This window comes from Scyliorhinus torazame, chromosome 4 (genome assembly GCF_047496885.1).
Source record: "Scyliorhinus torazame isolate Kashiwa2021f chromosome 4, sScyTor2.1, whole genome shotgun sequence".
In the NCBI taxonomy this organism is placed as follows: Eukaryota; Metazoa; Chordata; class Chondrichthyes; order Carcharhiniformes; family Scyliorhinidae; genus Scyliorhinus; species Scyliorhinus torazame.
Window position 1 is genome coordinate 367,440,472 of NC_092710.1, and position 8,149 is coordinate 367,448,620.

Here is an 8,149-nt window from a genome sequence, read left to right on the forward strand (position 1 = left end):
CTGGAATCAATAGTGAAATATCTGCTCCGGACGGTTCACATTTCCTGTCTAACTCAGGCAGGGGGATCAATGCTGAGTGTGTGAACTGGAATCAATATTGAAATATCAGCCCCGGGCGGTTCACATTTCCTGTCTAACTCAGGCAGGGGGGTCATTGCTGAGTGTGTGAACTGGAATCAATAGTGAAATATCTGCCCCGGGCGGTTCACATTTCCTGTCTAACTCAGGCAGGGGGGTCAATGCTGAGTCTGTAAACTGGAATCAATAGTGAAATATCTGCCCCGGGCGGTTCACATTTCCTGTCTAACTCAGGCAGGGGGATCAATGCTGAGTGTGTGAACTGGAATCAATAGTGAAATATCTGCCCCGGGAGGTTCACATTGCCTGTCTAACTCAGGCAGGCGGGTCAATGCTGAGTGTGTGAACTGGAATCAATAGTGAAATATCTGCCCCGGGCGGTTCACATTTCCTGTCTCACTCAGGCAGGGGGGGGACAATGCTGAGTGTGTGAACTGGAATTAATAGTGAAATATCTGCCCCGGGCGGTTCACATTTCCTGTGTAAAACAGGCAGCGGGGGACAATGCTGAGTGTTTGAACTGGAATCAATAGTGAAATATCTGCCCCGGACGGTTCACATTTCCTGTCTAACTCAGGCAGGGGGATCAATGCTGAGTGTGTGAACTGGAATCAATATTGAAATATCTGCCCAGGCGGTTCACATTTCCTGTCTAACTCAGGCAGGGGGGTCAATGCTGAGTGTGTGAACTGGAATCAATAGAGAAATATCTGAACCGGGCGGTTCACATTTCCTGTCGAACTCAGGCAGGGGGGTCAATGCTGAGTCTGTGAACTGGAATCAATAGTGAAATATCTGCCCCGGGCGGTTCACATTTCCTGTCTAACTCAGACAGGGAGATCAATGCTGAGTGTGTGCACTGGAATCACTAGTGAAATATCTGCCCCGGGCGGTTCACATTTCCTGTCTAAATCAGGCATGGGGGTCAATGCTGAGTGTGTGAACTGGAATCAATAGTGAAATATCTGCCCCGTGCGGTTCACATTTCCTGTCTAACTCAGGCAGGGGGGTCAATGCTGAGTGTGTGAACTGGAATCAATAGTGAAATATCTGCCCCGTGCGGTTCACATTTCCTGTCTAACTCAGGCAGGGGGATCAATGCTGAGTGTGTGAACTGGAATCAATAGTGAAATATCTGCTCCGGGCGGTTCACATTTCCTGTCTAACTCAGGCAGGGGGGTCAATGCTGAGTGTGTGAACTGGAATCAATATTGAAATATCTGCACCGGGCGGTTCACATTTCCTGTCTAACTCAGGCAGGGGGGTCAATGCTGAGTCTGTGAACTGGAATCAATACTGAAATATCTGCCCCGGGCGGTTCACATTTCCTGTCTAACTCAGGCAGTGGGGTCTATGCTGAGTGTGTGAACTGGATTCAATAGTGAAATATCTGCCCCGGGCGGTTCACATTTCCTGTCTAACTCAGGCAGGGGGATCAATGCTGAGTGTGTGAACTGGAATCAATAGTGAAATATCTGCCCCGGGCGGTTCACATTTCCAGTCTAACTCAGGCAGGGGGTCAATGCTGAGTGTGTGAACTGGAATCAATAGTGAAATATCTGCCCCGTGCGGTTCACATTTCCTGCCTAACTCAGGCAGGGGGGTCAATGCTGAGTGTGTGAACTGGAATCAATAGTGAAATATCTGCCCCGGGCGGTTCACATTTCCTGTCTAACTCAGGCAGGCGGGTCAATGCTGAGTGTGTGAACTGGAATCAATAGTGAAATATCTGCCCCGGGCGGTTCACATTTCCTGTCTAACTCAGGCAGGGGGTCAATGCTGAGTGTGTGAACTGGAATCAATAGTGAAATATCTGCCCCGTGCGGTTCACATTTCCTGTCTAACTCAGGCAGGAGGGTCAATGCTGAGTGTGTGAACTGGAATCAATAGTGAAATATCTGCCCCGGGCGGTTCACATTTCCTGTCTAACTCAGGCAGGGGGATCAATGCTGAGTGTGTGAACTAGAATCAATAGTGAAATATCTGCCACGGGCGGTTCACATTTCCTGTCTAACTCAGGCAGGGGGGTTAATGCTGAGTGTGTGAACTGGAATCAATAGTGAAATATCTATCCCGGGCGGTTCACATTACCTGTCTAACTCAGGCAGGGGGGGACAATGCTGAGTGTGTGAACTGGAATCAATATTGAAATATCTGCCCCGGGCGGTTCACATTTCCTGTCTAATTCAGGCAGGGGGATCAATGCTGAGTGTGTGAACTGGAATCAATATTGAAATATCTGCCCCGGGCGGTTCACATTTCCTGTCTAACTCAGGCAGGGGGGATATTGCTGAGTCTGTGAACTGGAATCAATAGTGAAATATCTGCCCCGGGCGGTTCACATTTCCTGTCTAACTCAGGCAGGGGGGTCAATGCTGAGTCTGTGAACTGGAATCGATAGTGAAATATCTGCCCCGGGCGGTTCACATTTCCTGTCTAACTCAGGCAGGGGGATCAATGCTGAGTGTGTGAACTGGAATCAATAGTGCAATATCTGCCCCGGGAGGTTCACATTGCCTGTCTAACTCAGGCAGGCGGGTCAATGCTGAGTGTGTGAACTGGAATCAATAGTGAAATATCTGCCCCGGGCGGTTCACATTTCCTGTCTCACTCAGGCAGGGGGGGACAATGCTGAGTGTTTGAACTGGAATCAATAGTGAAATATCTGCCCCGGACGGTTCACATTTCCTGTCTAACTCAGGCAGGGGGATCAATGCTGAGTGTGTGAACTGGAATCAATATTGAAATATCAGCCCAGGCGGTTCACATTTCCTGTCTAACTCAGGCAGTTGGGCCAATGCTGAGTGTGTGAACTGGAATCAATAGTGAAATATCTGCCCCGGGCGGTTCACATTTCCTGTCTCACTCAGGCAGGGGGGTCAATGCTGAGTGTGTGAACTGGATTCAATAGAGAAATATCTGAACCGGGCGGTTCACATTTCCTGTCGAACTCAGGCAGGGGGGTCAATGCTGAGTGTGTGAACTGGAATCAACAGTGAAATATCTGCCCCGGGCGGTTCACATTTCCTGTCTAACTCAGACAGGGTGATCAATGCTGAGTGTGTGCACTGGAATCACTAGTGAAACATCTGCCCCGGGCGGTTCACATTTCCTGTCTAAATCAGGCATGGGGGTCAATGCTGAGTGTGTGAACTGGAATCAATAGTGAAATATCTGCCCCGTGCGGTTCACATTTCCTGTCTAACTCAGGCAGGGGGGTCAATGCTGAGTGTGTGAACTGGAATCAATAGTGAAATATCTGCCCCGTGCGGTTCACATTTCCTGTCTAACTCAGGCAGGGGGGTCAATGCTGCGTGTGTGAACTGGAATCAATAGTGAAATATCTGCCCCGTGCGGTTCACATTTCCTGTCTAACTCAGGCAGTGGGGTCTATGCTGAGTGTGTGAACTGGAATCAATAGTGAAATATCTGCCTCGGGCGGTTCACATTTCCTGTCTAACTCAGGCAGGGGGTCAATGCTGAGTGTGTGAACTGGAATCAATAGTGAAATATCTGCCCCGGGCGGTTCACATTTCCTGCCTAACTCAGGCAGGGGGGTCAATGCTGAGTGTGTGAACTGGAATCAATAGTGAAATATCTGCCCCGGGCGGTTCACATTTCCTGTCTAACTCAGGCAGGCGGGTCAATGCTGAGTGTGTGAACTGGAATCAATAGTGAAATATCTGCCCCGGGCGGTTCACATTTCCTGTCTAACTCAGGCAGGGAGTCAATGCTGAGTGTGTGAACTGGAATCAATAGTGAAATATCTGCCCCGTGCGGTTCACATTTCCTTTCTAACTCAGGCAGGAGGGTCAATGCTGAGTGTGTGATGTAAGGTTTTCGGGCAATTCGGCCCTTTTTGGAGAAACTCAGAGACTGTAAACCGACTTTCCAGCCAAGGGAACAGAACCAGTTTTCCCAGCAGGCTTGGCCCGCTGAGCTGAGTAAGGGCATAAATACATAAACATTTACAAACACCCCCCTAGGAGCTACAAGGAAGAAGGAGCCAGACAAACAAGATAACATCAAGACACAGACACAGGGGCACGGGAATACACAGGAGGCTTGCATGCAAGCAGGACAATGGGATGGTCATAGCCCCATGCAAATGTAAATGACCTGGCCTCCACCAGAGCAGAATCCAATTAGCACCCCATCAACATAGCGAGGTGAGAATAGCAGCCATCTCCGGAGCAGCTGGAAGACACTGAAATTCTCCACAGAAGAGCCTAACCTCATTAAAACTAGAAATCAGACTGTCTGAGTCCAGCATATTGCGCTGGAAAAGCCCCTAGAAAATCAGCGGCAGAAAAACCAAGTTGGAGGCGGACCTGGGGGAGGTACTCCAATCTTGACAGGAGCTACCGGCAGAAACTCACTGGGAGAAAGGGGGCGGAGCCAGCGCCAAATTCAAATCGCGCAGGTCTGAAAAAAACCAAGTTGGAGGCGGACCTAGGGGAGGTACTCCAAGCTTGACAGAAGCTACCGGCAGAAAAAACCAAGTTGGAGGCGGACCTGGGGGAGGTACTCCAATCTTGACAGGAGCTACCGGCAGAAACTCACTGAAAGAAGGGGGCGGAGCCAGCGCCAAATTCAAATCGCGCAGGTCTGCCTAGCTGGAAGAAGCGGACCTGCAAGGAATACCCCGGAAACATACAGCTCTGACCGGCCCAAAGGGGGCGGGACCAGCGGGAACTTTAAAACTTACCTTTTCAGTGCAAAAGGGGCTGGCCGATCACAGAACAAAGCCAGGTATAACTATATAAAAGGGGCTGTGTTTTCGAGAGGGGTCTGTTCGTTCGTGGCTCGACCTCTGCACCCCTGACTTGACCCCTGCAGCCTGTGACCGTAAGTACTCCGCAGCAGCTTACGAAACTCCCTTGATTTTAATAGTGGTTGAGGCTTTGGGGAAGGGAACTTGTTTTGTGCCTTGTGATATTGCTAAAACCTGTGTAAGCATAAGAATTTTCGTTGTGTCCGATATATTACCTTTGCATAGACATAGTGTATTTTAGAGTATAAGATTGTATTGTGTTTCTTCTGTTGATGATTTTGACCTGGGTTTTACAATAAATCTTGATTTGATGCTAATTGGAGTCGTTTAAATTCTTCAATCCTTCACCAGCGATCTCTGACCAAGTCATTGTTAAAATACTCCTCACCTTAATTCCGGGTTCAGGAATCGAGGGTCATCTTGAGCGATTCACTCAGGACAGACTGCTGGTTAGGAAATAAACAGCAGTGTCCTATTCTCTCTCTTGGGAAAGCTACTCTAGTGGAGTAGGAACCGGGTGGCTGTTGCACCACCGGCAAGAGAGAGAATCACCTGGGTATTGGTAGGGGTCTGGAGATCTGTGTGATATAAGTCTCAGGCTGTCGGTTAGGAATAAACGGCAGGCTTGAATCAGTGCTCTCTTCAGTGGAAGTGTCCCAGCGCGACATCCCCTGGCCTCTGAAGTTTCAGTGCCAGCTGGAGAGAGACACACACAGATATTCAAACCCCAGATATCGGCCCAGTAGTGGAGTAGCGGAGATGGCACCCTCTACAGTGAACTGGAATCAATAGTGAAATACTGCCCCGGGCGGTTCACATTTCCTGTCTAACTCAGGCAGGGGGATCAATGCTGAGTGTGTGAACTGGAATCAATAGTGAAATATCTGTCCCGGGCGGTTCACAATTCCTGTCTAACTCAGGCAGCGGGGTCAATGCAGAGTGTGTGAACTGGAATCAACAGTGAAATATCTGAACCGGGCGGTTCACATATCCTGTCGAACTCAGGCAGGGGGGTCAATGCTGAGTGTGTGAACTGGAATCAATAGTGAAATATCTGCCCCGGGCGGTTCACATTTCCTGTCTAACTCAGGCAGGGGGGTCAAGGCTGAGTGTGTGAACTGGAATCAATAGTGAAATATCTGCCCCGTGCGGTTCACATTTCCTGTCTAACTCAGGCAGGGGGGTCAATGCTGAGTGTGTGAGCTGGAATCAATAGTGAAATATCTGCCCCGGGCGGTTCACATTTCCTGTCTAACTCAGGCAGGGGGGTCAAGGCTGAGTGTGTGAACTGGAATCAATAGTGAAATATCTGCCCCGTGCGGTTCACATTTCCTGTCTAACTCAGGCAGGGGGGTCAATGCTGAGTGTGTGAGCTGGAATCAATAGTGAAATATCTGCCCCGGGCGGTTCACATTTCCTGTCTAACTCAGGCAGGAGGGTCAATGCTGAGTGTGTGAACTGGAATCAATAGTGAAATATCTGCCACGGGCAGTTCACATTTCCAGTCTAACTCAGGCAGGGGGGTTAATGCTGAGTGTGTGAACTGGAATCAATAGTGAAATATCTGTCCCGGGCGATTCACATTACCTGTCTAACTCAGGCAGGGGGGTCAATGCTGAGTGTGTGAACTGGAATCAATAGTGAAATATCTGCTCCGGACGGTTCACATTTCCTGTCAAACTCAGGCAGGGGGACAATGCTGAGTGTGTGAACTGGAATTAATAGTGAAATATCTGCCCCGGGCGGTTCACATTTCCTGTGTAAAACAGGCAGCGGGGGACAATGCTGAGTGTTTGAACTGGAATCAATAGTGAAATATCTGCCCCGGACGGTTCACATTTCCTGTCTAACTCAGGCAGGGGGATCAATGCTGAGTGTGTGAACTGGAATCAATATTGAAATATCTGCCCAGGCGGTTCACATTTCCTGTCTAACTCAGGCAGGGGGGTCAATGCTGAGTGTGTGAACTGAAATCAATAGAGAAATATCTGAACCGGGCGGTTCACATTTCCTGTCGAACTCAGGCAGGGGGGTCAATGCTGAGTCTGTGAACTGGAATCAATAGTGAAATATCTGCCCCGGGCGGTTCACATTTCCTGTCTAACTCAGACAGGGAGATCAATGCTGAGTGTGTGCACTGGAATCACTAGTGAATTATCTGCCCCGGGCGGTTCACATTTCCTGTCTAAATCAGGCATGGGGGTCAATGCTGAGTCTGTGAACTGGAATCAATAGTGAAATATCTGCCCCGTGCGGTTCACATTTCCTGTCTAACTCAGGCAGGGGGGTCAATGCTGAGTGTGTGAACTGGAATCAATAGTGAAATATCTGCCCCGTGCGGTTCACATTTCCTGTCTAACTCAGGCAGGGGGATCAATGCTGAGTGTGTGAACTGGAATCAATAGTGAAATATCTGCTCCGGGCGGTTCACATTTCCTGTCTAACTCAGGCAGGGGGGTCAATGCTGAGTGTGTGAACTGGAATCAATATTGAAATATCTGCACCGGGCGGTTCACATTTCCTGTCTAACTCAGGCAGGGGGGTCAATGCTGAGTGTGTGAACTGGAATCAATACTGAAATATCTGCCCCGGGCGGTTCACATTTCCTGTCTAACTCAGGCAGTGGGGTCTATGCTGAGTGTGTGAACTGGATTCAATAGTGAAATATCTGCCCCGGGCGGTTCACATTTCCTGTCTAACTCAGGCAGGGGGATCAATGCTGAGTGTGTGAACTGGAATCAATAGTGAAATATCTGCCCCGGGCGGTTCACATTTCCAGTCTAACTCAGGCAGGGGGTCAATGCTGAGTGTGTGAACTGGAATCAATAGTGAAATATCTGCCCCGGGCGGTTCACATTTCCTGCCTAACTCAGGCAGGGGGGTCAATGCTGAGTGTGTGAACTGGAATCAATAGTGAAATATCTGCCCCGGGCGGTTCACATTTCCTGTCTAACTCAGGCAGGCGGGTCAATGCTGAGTGTGTGAACTGGAATCAATAGTGAAATATCTGCCCCGGGCGGTTCACATTTCCTGTCTAACTCAGGCAGGGGGTCAATGCTGAGTGTGTGAACTGGAATCAAAAGTGAAATATCTGCCCCGTGCGGTTCACATTTCCTGTCTAACTCAGGCAGGAGGGTCAATGCTGAGTGTGTGAACTGGAATCAATAGTGAAATATCTGCCCCGGGCGGTTCACATTTCCTGTCTAACTCAGGCAGGGGGATCAATGCTGAGTGTGTGAACTAGAATCAATAGTGAAATATCTGCCACGGGCGGTTCACATTTCCTGTCTAACTCAG